Here is a 14,806-nt window from a genome sequence, read left to right as displayed (position 1 = left end):
TTAGGTTTTATACACTTGTTATTCGGCATTTTTTTGGATCGGCCGCGGAATTTGTTTTTGGGGTAAATTGACCCATAATAAATTGAATATTAAAATTGAACCTTGTCTATTAATTCGGCCGCTATCAAAACGCTGATAGCTCAACATTTGGTGACCCCGACGTGATCGCGCCCGGTTTGATTTGTGATCATTAAAGTGCATAAAGGAAACCTTGTAATGGAAAATTTGTTGCTGTTGTTTCCATTACATTACACAAAATCTTACATAATGGAGTCTGGAGACGTTTTTAGTGCCTCGGTTCCTGCAAGCAGGGAAAGGCTGTTGCGGCGAAGAGCAGAGGTGACCTACCAGGAGATGGAAGCCCTGCATAAAAAGGTCAAGGATGCAGCGCAAAAGGACGATTTGACCATCATGGTACTGGAGCCATTGCCGAAGCCATCATGAGCCGAGCCGTAACTAGCCGAAGAGGTCCACTAATTGCCCGTTATTAGCTGTTCCATATTCTTCGTTTCTCCCAGATTCGCATGCGCTTTGTTGTTCTTTTGTAGCGCATGCACTTTGGGGGCTTTGTTGAAGCTGCTGTGCAAGCTCTTAGGTTTTATGCACTTTTTACTCGGCATTGTTTTGGATCGGCCGCGGAATTTGTTTTGGGGTTAAATTGACCCATAATAAATTGAATATTAAAATTGAACCTCGTCTTGTTAATTCGGACGCTATCAAAACGCTGATAGCTCAACAATGAATATTGCTGCAAAAAGTCAATTTGGACAAAAATGGTCTTAACCGCCGTCATTTGGCAAAAAGGGGTCGATAGAGATATGTTAAAAAGAGCTCCAATAAAGAAACTGTACTACTCCAATGAGCTTAATTTCAATACTGATACTATTCCAAACCAAACTTTGATTTTTGAATTTCAAAGAAACGAATCCAATATATAACTTTAAATATAAACTCTCAATTAACTACAGAGGCATATCAACTTCAACTCTACCCTAAGTAAGCTTGTCTTTCGTGCTATTACATTTCTCGAACTTGTCTTTGAAATTATCACTTGTTTCGGTTCTACCCCAAACAACATTTCAATCGGTATTTTTTCGGTACTGCGATGCAAGATGTTATTTGGCGAATATTAAACTTTATATCCCATTCTAAGGTCAATTAACTTTATTTACCCAAATTTTATTAGAGATTATTCATCTTATTGTTAATGCTGTGAAAAGGCTGCTTGTCCAGTCGAAGTCTGGGAGGCATTAGACCCCCGAATTTTCTCAAGCTTCGTTCAACTACAACCAATCTGCTTGAATTCCCTTCGATCGTCCAAAAGGGTTATCTAAAGAGAATGCTAACCGATGTTGTTTACACTGATATTAGCAAAGCTTTCGATTCTGTAAATCATCGTCTCCTTCTCTAGAAACTGTATCTTATGGGTTTTTCTCCAAATATCATACAGTGGAGGACTTCACATCTTTCAAATCGTACGCAGCGTGTTTTATTCAAGAACATCACATCACAAGTTATAAACGTTACAGCTGGTGTTCCGCAACGCAGCCACTTAGGACCTTTTCTGCTTATCCTTTTTGTTATCGACTTACCTAGTGTCGCAAGCTATGCTACTACACACTTATGTATGCTGATGATGGCTAGCTCTGTTTTTTTTTTTCTCTGAAGGAAGTGTCCTTCATAGACATCTGTAATTTGACATTGATGAAGTCTTCTTGTGGTGCTCTAACAATCTCCCCTCACTAAACTGCTCAAAGTGCAAGGTTATGACGTTTAATCGTAGCATGCCTCATGTCATCTCGTACTCACTTGGGAATTTCGTTTTAGATCGGGTTTCCTTAATGAATGATCTTGGAGTTCCTTTCGATCACAAGCTGTCGTTTAACGAACATATTTCTGTAACAGTTAATAAAGCCAGAGGAGTACTTGCTTTTATCAAGCGTTGGTCAAAAGAGTTTGATGATCCCTTCACCACTAAAACGTTCTATATCCCTTTGGATCGACCGATCCTGGAATACTAATCATGCGTTTGGAGTCCGCAGTATATGGTTCATCAAAGAAGTATTGAATCAGTGCAAAATCAGTTTCTTTTATTTGCCTTAAAATATTTAAACTGGGACTCAGATGATCTTGTTCCACCATATCGTTGTCGGCTAAAGTTATCAGACTTGCCACCATTGCAGGTACGTCGTACTTGTGCTGGGGCCATGCTCCTTCATAAAATTATTCTTGGTCAAGTTGACTTGAAACTTTTACTCGAAAAGATACTTTTCTGTGTTTCAAACAGGTCAACCAGGTCCTTCCGACCCCTTTGGTTACCAATTTGCAGATCTAATTTTGCGGATCATGACCCTTTTTACGTTATCTATAAAAATTATAACCTATTGTCACATATATTTTCGCCTGAATTATCCCTAGATGTAATAAAATCTAAACTGATTGTTTTTCTATTAGAATAATTTTCCTAACTCTTAATTATAATTAATTTTAATAGTTGTATAAATAACAGTTAATTTTTACATCCAATAAATAATAATAATATTAATAATGGAAAAGTAGTTGTTCTTCTGCAAGCGGGTGGTGCTTGCATCCCCTTCTAAAGGATGATTGTTAGGGGTAATATACAAAATCAGATGATTTTTTGTTAGTAAAAAATCGCTTCTCTGCGACTGAACAACCTTCAATAAGAATAAGAACAAGAAAGAGAGTAAGATGCTCTCTGGGGCCTGTCGCAAGAAATTTTTGCGACCATATTCGTTTTATGAAATGAGTGGTCGAACCCCTAACCTTTCCATTCGTTTAAAAGAAATGAAATCAATCGGAAATATCATTTTCACTTTGAACTATTTTTTAGGGCTTTTTGTGATAAATTACACATTTGTGTCCTTAGAACTACGAGTTGTGCGTAGCTGGTATCATTTATTTGGCAAATTGGCTTTCGCTATTCTTGCAAAGGGCTGTCTAAAACGATACGCCATGCTTTATGCGACAGTCCAAGAGTGGATTTAAATAGTTAATCGTTGGGTTGCATGTTCAAATATGCATAATTTAAATAACAAAGTTTTTTTTTTTAATTTTTTAACGTATACATTAGGCATTTAAAAAAAACCTAGAACAAAACGTAGTTATTAGTAAATTTTGTTTTTTAAATTGTATGGAACAAAATAGAAGCAGATAGACATGCTTTATTTCCATCATCTCGTCGTCCTGATTAAGAATATATTTATGTAGGAGACGATTTACGGAGACGATTCCTTCAGTGCATTACAAAAATCTGCACAACATTTATTTCAACCTGTTATGTATTTTTATAATCTTGCAGAGGGTATTATTGTGTAGCCAGAGCTTATATAGTATATACATTCTTGATTAGGATTACCTCCTGAGTCAATATAAGCTGTCAATCTGTCTGTTTCTTTGCGAACTTATCTCTCAGTTTTAAAGCTATCACCTTTTAACTTTGCACACAACCTTCATTCTTTTACACGCAGTATAAGTCGGCGTATGTATGTAAGTATATAAGTTTAAGTTAGTAAAGTATTATGAATGTTGGGACTTGTGCCAGCATCAAATATCATATTTATTTCTATTTAATTCTCTCAGTGTAACTTGCCGCAGCGGTCCACTAAGTGCCCGTTATTAGCTGTTCCATATTCTTTGTTTCTCCCAGATTCGCATGCGCTTTGTTGTTCTTTTGTAGCGCATGTACTTTGGGGGCTTTGGTGGAGCTTCTGCGCAAGCTCTTAGGTTTTATGCACTTGTTATTCGGCATTTTTTTGGATCGGCCGCGGAATTTGTTTTTGGGTTAAATTGACCCATAATAAATTGAATATTAAAATTGAACCTTGTCTATTAATTCGGCCGCTATCAAAACGCTGATAGCTCAACATTTGGTAACCCCGACGTGATCGCGCCCGGTTTGATTTTTGATCATTAAAGTGCATAAAGGAAACCTTGTAATGGAAAATTTGTTGCTGTTGTTTCCATTACATTACACAAAATCTTACATAATGGAGTCTGGAGACGTTTTTAGTGCCTCGGTTCCTGCAAGCAGGGAAAGGCTGCTGCGGCGAAGAGCAGAGGTGACCTACCAGGAGATGGAAGCCCTGCATAAAAAGGTCAAGGATGCAGCGCAAAAGGACGATTTGACCATCATGGTACTGGAGCCGTTGCCGAAGCCATCATGAGCCGAGCCGTAACTAGCCGAAGAGGTCCACTAATTGCCCGTTATTAGCTGTTCCATATTCTTCGTTTCTCCCAGATTCGCATGCGCTTTGTTGTTCTTTTGTAGCGCATGTACTTTGGGGGCTTTGGTGGAGCTTCTGCGCAAGCTCTTAGGTTTTATGCACTTGTTATTCGGCATTTTTTTGGATCGGCCGCGGAATTTGTTTTTGGGTTAAATTGACCCTTAATAAATTGAATATTAAAATTGAACCTTGTCTATTAATTCGGCCGCTATCAAAACGCTGATAGCTCAACATTTGGTGACCCCGACGTGATCGCGCCCGGTTTGATTTGTGATCATTAAAGTGCATAAAGGAAACCTTGTAATGGAAAATTTGTTGCTGTTGTTTCCATTACATTACACAAAATCTTACATAATGGAGTCTGGAGACGTTTTTAGTGCCTCGGTTCCTGCAAGCAGGGAAAGGCTGTTGCGGCGATGAGCAGAGGTGACCTACCAGGAGATGGAAGCCCTGCATAAAAAGGTCAAGGATGCAGCGCAAAAGGACGATTTGACCATCATGGTACTGGAGCCATTGCCGAAGCCATCATGAGCCGAGCCGTAACTAGCCGAAGAGGTCCACTAATTGCCCGTTATTAGATGTTCCATATTCTTCGTTTCTCCCAGATTCGCATGCGCTTTGTTGTTCTTTTGTAGCGCATGCACTTTGGGGGCTTTGTTGAAGCTGCTGTGCAAGCTCTTAGGTTTTATGCACTTTTTACTCGGCATTGTTTTGGATCGGCCGCGGAATTTGTTTTGGGGTTAAATTGACCCATAATAAATTGAATATTAAAATTGAACCTCGTCTTGTTAATTCGGACGCTATCAAAACGCTGATAGCTCAACAATGAATATTGCTGCAAAAAGTCAATTTGGACAAAAATGGTCTTAACCGCCGTCATTTGGCAAAAAGGGGTCGATAGAGATATGTTAAAAAGAGCTCCAATAAAGAAACTGTACTACTCCAATGAGCTTAATTTCAATACTGATACTATTCCAAACAAAACTTTGATTTTTGAATTTCAAAGAAACGAATCCAATATATAACTTTAAATATAAACTCTCAATTAACTACAGAGGCATATCAACTTCAACTCTACCCTAAGTAAGCTTGTCTTTCGTGCTATTACATTTCTCGAACTTGTCTTTGAAATTATCACTTGTTTCGGTTCTACCCCAAACAACATTTCAATCGGTATTTTTTCGGTACTGCGATGCAAGATGTTATTTGGCGAATATTAAACTTTATATCCCATTCTAAGGTCAATTAACTTTATTTACCCAAATTTTATTAGAGATTATTCATATTATTGTTAATGCTGTGAAAAGGCTGTTTGTCCAGTCGAAGTCTGGGAGGCATTAGACCCCCTAATTTTCTCAAGCTTCGTTCAACTACAACCAATCTGCTTGAATTCCCTTCGATCGTCCAAAAGAGTTATCTAAAGAGAATGCTAACCGATGTTGTTTACACTGATATTAGCAAAGCTTTCGATTCTGTAAATCATCGTCTCCTTCTCTAGAAACTGTATCTTATGGGTTTTTCTCCAAATATCATACAGTGGAGGACTTCACATCTTTCAAATCGTACGCAGCGTGTTTTGTTCAAGAACATCACATCACAAGTTATAAACGTTACAGCTGGTGTTCCGCAACGCAGCCACTTAGGACCTTTTCTGTTTATCCTTTTTGTTATCGACTTACCTAGTGTCGCAAGCTATGCTACTACACACTTATGTATGCTGATGATGGCTAGCTCTGTTTTTTTTTTCTCTGAAGGAAGTGTCCTTCATAGACATCTGTAATTTGACATTGATGAAGTCTTCTTGTGGTGCTCTAACAATCTCCTCTCACTAAACTGCTCAAAGTGCAAGGTTATGACGTTTAATCGTAGCATGCCTCATGTCATCTCGTACTCACTTGGGAATTTCGTTTTAGATCGGGTTTCCTTAAGAATGATCTTTAGTTCCTTTCGATCACAAGCTGTCGTTTAACGAACATATTTCTGTAACAGTTAATAAAGCCAGAGGAGTACTTGCTTTTATCAAGCGTTGGTCAAAAGAGTTTGATGATCCCTTCACCACTAAAACGTTCTATATCCCTTTGGATCGACCGATCCTGGAATACTAATCATGCGTTTGGAGTCCGCAGTATATGGTTCATCAAAGAAGTATTGAATCAGTGCAAAATCAGTTTCTTTTATTTGCCTTAAAATATTTAAACTGGGACTCAGATGATCTTGTTCCACCATATCGTTGTCGGCTAAAGTTATTAGACTTGCCACCATTGCAGGTACGTCGTACTTGTGCTGGGGCCATGCTCCTTCATAAAATTATTCTTGGTCAAGTTGACTTGAAACTTTTACTCGAAAAGATACTTTTCTGTGTTTCAAACAGGTCAACCAGGTCCTTCCGACCCCTTTGGTTACCAATTTGCAGATCTAATTTTGCGGATCATGATCCTTTTTACGTTATCTATAAAAATTATAACCTATTGTCACATATATTTTCGCCTGAATTATCCCTAGATGTAATAAAATCTAAACTGATTGTTTTTCTATTAGAATAATTTTCCTAACTCTTAATTATAATTAATTTTAATAGTTGTATAAATAACAGTTAATTTTTACATCCAATAAATAATAATAATATTAATAATGGAAAAGTAGTTGTTCTTCTGCAAGCGGGTGGTGCTTGCATCCCCTTCTAAAGGATGATTGTTAGGGGTAATATACAAAATCAGATGATTTTTTGTTAGTAAAAAATCGCTTCTCTGCGACTGAACAACCTTCAATAAGAATAAGAACAAGAAAGAGAGTAAGATGCTCTCTGGGGCCTGTCGCAAGAAATTTTTGCGACCATATTCGTTTTATGAAATGAGTGGTCGAACCCCTAACCTTTCCATTCGTTTAAAAGAAATGAAATCAATCGGAAATATCATTTTCACTTTGAACTATTTTTTAGGGCTTTTTGTGATAAATTACACATTTGTGTCCTTAGCACTACGAGTTGTGCGTAGCTGGTATCATTTATTTGGCAAATTGGCTTTCGCTATTCTTGCAAAGGGCTGTCTAAAACGATACGCCATGCTTTATGCGACAGTCCAAGAGTGGATTTAAATAGTTAATCGTTGGGTTGCATGTTCAAATATGCATAATTTAAATAACAAAGTTTTTTTTTTTAATTTTTTAACGTATACATTAGGCATTTAAAAAAAACCTAGAACAAAACGTAGTTATTAGTAAATTTTGTTATTTAAATTGTATGGAACAAAATAGAAGCAGATAGACATGCTTTATTTCCATCATCTCGTCGTCCTGATTAAGAATATATTTATGTAGGAGACGATTTACGGAGACGATTCCTTCAGTGCATTACAAAAGTCTGCACAACATTTATTTCAACCTGTTATGTATTTTTATAATCTTGCAGAGGGTATTATTGTGTAGCCAGAGCTTATATAGTATATACATTCTTGATTAGGATTACCTCCTGAGTCAATATAAGCTGTCAATCTGTCTGTTTCTTTGCGAACTTATCTCTCAGTTTTACACCTTTTAACTTTGCACACAACCTTCTTTCTTTTACACGCAGCATAAGTCGGCGTATGTATGTAAGTATATAAGTTTAAGTTAGTAAAGTATTATGAATGTTGGGACTTGTGCCAGCATCAAATATCATATTTATTTCTATTTATTTCTCTCAGTGTAACTTGCCGCAGCGGTCCACTAAGTGCCCGTTATTAGCTGTTCCATATTCTTTGTTTCTCCCAGATTCGCATGCGCTTTGTTGTTCTTTTGTAGCGCATGTACTTTGGGGGCTTTGGTGGAGCTTCTGCGCAAGCTCTTAGGTTTTATGCACTTGTTATTCGGCATTTTTTTGGATCGGCCGCGGAATTTGTTTTTGGGTTAAATTAACCCATAATAAATTGAATATTAAAATTGAACCTTGTCTATTAATTCGGCCGCTATCAAAACGCTGATAGCTCAACAATGGGTGACCCCGACGTGATCGCGCCCGGTTTGATTTGTGATCATTAAAGTGCATAAAGGAAACCTTGTAATGGAAAATTTGTTGCTGTTGTTTCCATTACATTACACAAAATCTTACATAATGGAGTCTGGAGACGTTTTTAGTGCCTCGGTTCCTGCAAGCAGGGAAAGGCTGTTGCGGCGAAGAGCAGAGGTGACCTACCAGGAGATGGAAGCCCTGCATAAAAAGGTCAAGGATGCAGCGCAAAAGGACGATTTGACCATCATGGTACTGGAGCCGTTGCCGAAGCCATCATGAGCCGAGCCGTAACTAGCCGAAGAGGTCCACTAATTGCCCGTTATTAGCTGTTCCATATTCTTCGTTTCTCCCAGATTCGCATGCGCTTTGTTGTTCTTTTGTAGCGCATGCACTTTGGGGGCTTTGTTGAAGCTGCTGTGCAAGCTCTTAGGTTTTATGCACTTTTTACTCGGCATTGTTTTGGATCGGCCGCGGAATTTGTTTTGGGGTTAAATTGACCCATAATAAATTGAATATTAAAATTGAACCTCGTCTTGTTAATTCGGACGCTATCAAAACGCTGATAGCTCAACAATGAATATTGCTGCAAAAAGTCAATTTGGACAAAAATGGTCTTAACCGCCGTCATTTGGCAAAAAGGGGTCGATAGAGATATGTTAAAAAGAGCTCCAATAAAGAAACTGTACTACTCCAATGAGCTTAATTTCAATACTGATACTATTCCAAACAAAACTTTGATTTTTGAATTTCAAAGAAACGAATCCAATATATAACTTTAAATATAAACTCTCAATTAACTACAGAGGCATATCAACTTCAACTCTACCCTAAGTAAGCTTGTCTTTCGTGCTATTACATTTCTCGAACTTGTCTTTGAAATTATCACTTGTTTCGGTTCTACCCCAAACAACATTTCAATCGGTATTTTTTCGGTACTGCGATGCAAGATGTTATTTGGCGAATATTAAACTTTATATCCCATTCTAAGGTCAATTAACTTTATTTACCCATATTATTAGAGATTATTCATATTATTGTTAATGCTGTGAAAAGGCTGCTTGTCCAGTCGAAGTCTGGGAGGCTTTAGACCCCCGAATTTTCTCAAGCTTCGTTCAACTACAACCAATCTGCTTGAATTCCCTTCGATCGTCCAAAAGGGTTATCTAAAGAGAATGCTAACCGATGTTGTTTACACTGATATTAGCAAAGCTTTCGATTCTGTAAATCATCGTCTCCTTCTCTAGAAACTGTATCTTATGGGTTTTTCTCCAAATATCATACAGTGGAGGACTTCACATCTTTCAAATCGTACGCAGCGTGTTTTGTTCAAGAACATCACATCACAAGTTATAAACGTTACAGCTGGTGTTCCGCAACGCAGCCACTTAGGACCTTTTCTGTTTATCCTTTTTGTTATCGACTTACCTAGTGTCGCAAGCTATGCTACTACACACTTATGTATGCTGATGATGGCTAGCTCTGTTTTTTTTTTCTCTGAAGGAAGTGTCCTTCATAGACATCTGTAATTTGACATTGATAAAGTCTTCTTGTGGTGCTTTAACAATCTCCTCTCACTAAACTGCTCAAAGTGCAAGGTTATGACGTTTAATCGTAGCATGCCTCATGTCATCTCGTACTCACTTGGGAATTTCGTTTTAGATCGGGTTTCCTTAATGAATGATCTTGGAGTTCCTTTCGATCACAAGCTGTCGTTTAACGAACATATTTCTGTAACAGTTAATAAAGCCAGAGGAGTACTTGCTTTTATCAAGCGTTGGTCAAAAGAGTTTGATGATCCCTTCACCACTAAAACGTTCTATATCTCTTTGGTTCGACCGATCCTGGAATACTAATCATGCGTTTGGAGTCCGCAGTATATGGTTCATCAAAGAAGTATTGAATCAGTGCAAAATCAGTTTCTTTTATTTGCCTTAAAATATTTAAACTGGGACTCAGATGATCTTGTTCCACCATATCGTTGTCGGCTAAAGTTATTAGACTTGCCACCATTGCAGGTACGTCGTACTTGTGCTGGGGCCATGCTCCTTTATAAAATTATTCTTGGTCAAGTTGACTTGAAACTTTTACTCGAAAAGATACTTTTCTGTGTTTCAAACAGGTCAACCAGGTCCTTCCGACCCCTTTGGTTACCAATTTGCAGATCTAATTTTGCGGATCATGATCCTTTTTACGTTATCTATAAAAATTATAACCTATTGTCACATATATTTTCGCCTGAATTATCCCTAGATGTAATAAAATCTAAACTGATTGTTTTTCTATTAGAATAATTTGCCTAACTCTTAATTATAATTAATTTTAATGGTTGTATAAATAACAGTTAATTTTTACATCCAATAAATAATAATAATATTAATAATGGAAAAGTAGTTGTTCTTCTGCAAGCGGGTGGTGCTTGCATCCCCTTCTAAAGGATGATTGTTAGGGGTAATATACAAAATCAGATGATTTTTTGTTAGTAAAAAATCGCTTCTCTGCGACTGAACAACCTTCAATAAGAATAAGAACAAGAAAGAGAGTAAGATGCTCTCTGGGGCCTGTCGCAAGAAATTTTTGCGACCATATTCGTTTTATGAAATGAGTGGTCGAACCCCTAACCTTTCCATTCGTTTAAAAGAAATGAAATCAATCGGAAATATCATTTTCACTTTGAACTATTTTTTAGGGCTTTTTGTGATAAATTACACATTTGTGTCCATAGCACTACGAGTTGTGCGTAGCTGGTATCATTTATTTGGCAAATTGGCTTTCGCTATTCTTGCAAAGGGCTGTCTAAAACGATACGCCATGCTTTATGCGACAGTCCAAGAGTGGATTTAAATAGTTAATCGTTGGGTTGCATGTTCAAATATGCATAATTTAAATAACAAAGTTTTTTTTTTTAATTTTTTAACGTATACATTAGGCATTTAAAAAAAACCTAGAACAAAACGTAGTTATTAGTAAATTTTGTTATTTAAATTGTATGGAACAAAATAGAAGCAGATAGACATGCTTTATTTCCATCATCTCGTCGTCCTGATTAAGAATATATTTATGTAGGAGACGATTCCTTCAGTGCATTACAAAAGTCTGCACAACATTTATTTCAACCTGTTATGTATTTTTATAATCTTGCAGAGGGTATTATTGTGTAGCCAGAGCTTATATAGTATATACATTCTTGATTAGGATTACCTCCTGAGTCAATATAAGCTGTCAATCTGTCTGTTTCTTTGCGAACTTATCTCTCAGTTTTAAAGCTATCACCTTTTAACTTTGCACACAACCTTCTTTCTTTTACACGCAGCATAAGTCGGCGTATGTATGTAAGTATATAAGTTTAAGTTAGTAAAGTATTATGAATGTTGGGACTTGTGCCAGCATCAAATATCATATTTATTTCTATTTAATTCTCTCAGTGTAACTTGCCGCAGCGGTCCACTAAGTGCCCGTTATTAGCTGTTCCATATTCTTTGTTTCTCCCAGATTCGCATGCGCTTTGTTGTTCTTTTGTAGCGCATGTACTTTGGGGGCTTTGGTGGAGCTTCTGCGCAAGCTCTTAGGTTTTATGCACTTGTTATTCGGCATTTTTTTGGATCGGCCGCGGAATTTGTTTTTGGGTTAAATTAACCCATAATAAATTGAATATTAAAATTGAACCTTGTCTATTAATTCGGCCGCTATCAAAACGCTGATAGCTCAACAATGGGTGACCCCGACGTGATCGCGCCCGGTTTGATTTGTGATCATTAAAGTGCATAAAGGAAACCTTGTAATGGAAAATTTGTTGCTGTTGTTTCCATTACATTACACAAAATCTTACATAATGGAGTCTGGAGACGTTTTTAGTGCCTCGGTTCCTGCAAGCAGGGAAAGGCTGTTGCGGCGAAGAGCAGAGGTGACCTACCAGGAGATGGAAGCCCTGCATAAAAAGGTCAAGGATGCAGCGCAAAAGGACGATTTGACCATCATGGTACTGGAGCCGTTGCCGAAGCCATCATGAGCCGAGCCGTAACTAGCCGAAGAGGTCCACTAATTGCCCGTTATTAGCTATTCCATATTCTTCGTTTCTCCCAGATTCGCATGCGCTTTGTTGTTCTTTTGTAGCGCATGCACTTTGGGGGCTTTGTTGAAGCTGCTGTGCAAGCTCTTAGGTTTTATGCACTTTTTACTCGGCATTGTTTTGGATCGGCCGCGGAATTTGTTTTGGGGTTAAATTGACCCATAATAAATTGAATATTAAAATTGAACCTCGTCTTGTTAATTCGGACGCTATCAAAACGCTGATAGCTCAACAATGAATATTGCTGCAAAAAGTCAATTTGGACAAAAATGGTCTTAACCGCCGTCATTTGGCAAAAAGGGGTCGATAGAGATATGTTAAAAAGAGCTCCAATAAAGAAACTGTACTACTCCAATGAGCTTAATTTCAATACTGATACTATTCCAAACAAAACTTTGATTTTTGAATTTCAAAGAAACGAATCCAATATATAACTTTAAATATAAACTCTCAATTAACTACAGAGGCATATCAACTTCAACTCTACCCTAAGTAAGCTTGTCTTTCGTGCTATTACATTTCTCGAACTTGTCTTTGAAATTATCACTTGTTTCGGTTCTACCCCAAACAACATTTCAATCGGTATTTTTTCGGTACTGCGATGCAAGATGTTATTTGGCGAATATTAAACTTTATATCCCATTCTAAGGTCAATTAACTTTATTTACCCATATTATTAGAGATTATTCATATTATTGTTAATGCTGTGAAAAGGCTGCTTGTCCAGTCGAAGTCTGGGAGGCTTTAGACCCCCGAATTTTCTCAAGCTTCGTTCAACTACAACCAATCTGCTTGAATTCCCTTCGATCGTCCAAAAGGGTTATCTAAAGAGAATGCTAACCGATGTTGTTTACACTGATATTAGCAAAGCTTTCGATTCTGTAAATCATCGTCTCCTTCTCTAGAAACTGTATCTTATGGGTTTTTCTCCAAATATCATACAGTGGAGGACTTCACATCTTTCAAATCGTACGCAGCGTGTTTTGTTCAAGAACATCACATCACAAGTTATAAACGTTACAGCTGGTGTTCCGCAACGCAGCCACTTAGGACCTTTTCTGTTTATCCTTTTTGTTATCGACTTACCTAGTGTCGCAAGCTATGCTACTACACACTTATGTATGCTGATGATGGCTAGCTCTGTTTTTTTTTTCTCTGAAGGAAGTGTCCTTCATAGACATCTGTAATTTGACATTGATGAAGTCTTCTTGTGGTGCTCTAACAATCTCCTCTCACTAAACTGCTCAAAGTGCAAGGTTATGACGTTTCATCGTAGCATGCCTCATGTCATCTCGTACTCGGGAATTTCGTTTTAGATCGGGTTTCCTTAATGAATGATCTTGGAGTTCCTTTCGATCACAAGCTGTCGTTTAACGAACATATTTCTGTAACAGTTAATAAAGCCAGAGGAGTACTTGCTTTTATCAAGCGTTGGTCAAAAGAGTTTGATGATCCCTTCACCACTAAAACGTTCTATATCTCTTTGGTTCGACCGATCCTGGAATACTAATCATGCGTTTGGAGTCCGCAGTATATGGTTCATCAAAGAAGTATTGAATCAGTGCAAAATCAGTTTCTTTTATTTGCCTTAAAATATTTAAACTGGGACTCAGATGATCTTGTTCCACCATATCGTTGTCGGCTAAAGTTATTAGACTTGCCACCATTGCAGGTACTTCGTACTTGTGCTGGGGCCATGCTCCTTCATAAAATTATTCTTGGTCAAGTTGACTTGAAACTTTTACTCGAAAAGATACTTTTCTGTGTTTCAAACAGGTCAACCAGGTCCTTCCGACCCCTTTGGTTACCAATTTGCAGATCTAATTTTGCGGATCATGATCCTTTTTACGTTATCTATAAAAATTATAACCTATTGTCACATATATTTTCGCCTGAATTATCCCTAGATGTAATAAAATCTAAACTGATTGTTTTTCTATTAGAATAATTTGCCTAACTCTTAATTATAATTAATTTTAATGGTTGTATAAATAACAGTTAATTTTTACATCCAATAAATAATAATAATATTAATAATGGAAAAGTAGTTGTTCTTCTGCAAGCGGGTGGTGCTTGCATCCCCTTCTAAAGGATGATTGTTAGGGGTAATATACAAAATCAGATGATTTTTTGTTAGTAAAAAATCGCTTCTCTGCGACTGAACAACCTTCAATAAGAATAAGAACAAGAAAGAGAGTAAGATGCTCTCTGGGGCCTGTCGCAAGAAATTTTTGCGACCATATTCGTTTTATGAAATGAGTGGTCGAACCCCTAACCTTTCCATTCGTTTAAAAGAAATGAAATCAATCGGAAATATCATTTTCACTTTGAACTATTTTTTAGGGCTTTTTGTGATAAATTACACATTTGTGTCCATAGCACTACGAGTTGTGCGTAGCTGGTATCATTTATTTGGCAAATTGGCTTTCGCTATTCTTGCAAAGGGCTGTCTAAAACGATACGCCATGCTTTATGCGACAGTCCAAGAGTGGATTTAAATAGTTAATC

At 37.4% G+C, this 14,806-nt stretch overlaps 1 protein-coding gene and 1 long non-coding RNA gene across 2 annotated transcripts in view; both read right to left on the bottom strand.

Annotated features, from left to right (window-relative positions):
* The window catches only part of LOC6494135 (39S ribosomal protein L3, mitochondrial), a 68,577-nt gene that overhangs the window by 19,677 nt on the left and 34,094 nt on the right, over positions 1-14,806 (bottom strand). The gene's annotated exons all lie outside the window — the stretch shown is intronic.
* Positions 5,319-6,296, bottom strand: LOC123257574. Its single transcript, XR_006507682.1, has 2 exons — positions 6,143-6,296; positions 5,319-6,080 (listed from the first exon to the last, which is right to left on the bottom strand). It is a non-coding gene; the product is annotated as an uncharacterized LOC123257574 (long non-coding RNA).

The sequence above is a fragment of the Drosophila ananassae genome, chromosome XR, assembly GCF_017639315.1.
Source record: "Drosophila ananassae strain 14024-0371.13 chromosome XR, ASM1763931v2, whole genome shotgun sequence".
Taxonomy (NCBI): Eukaryota; Metazoa; Arthropoda; class Insecta; order Diptera; family Drosophilidae; genus Drosophila; species Drosophila ananassae.
This window is presented reverse-complemented; position numbering and strand designations above follow the sequence as displayed.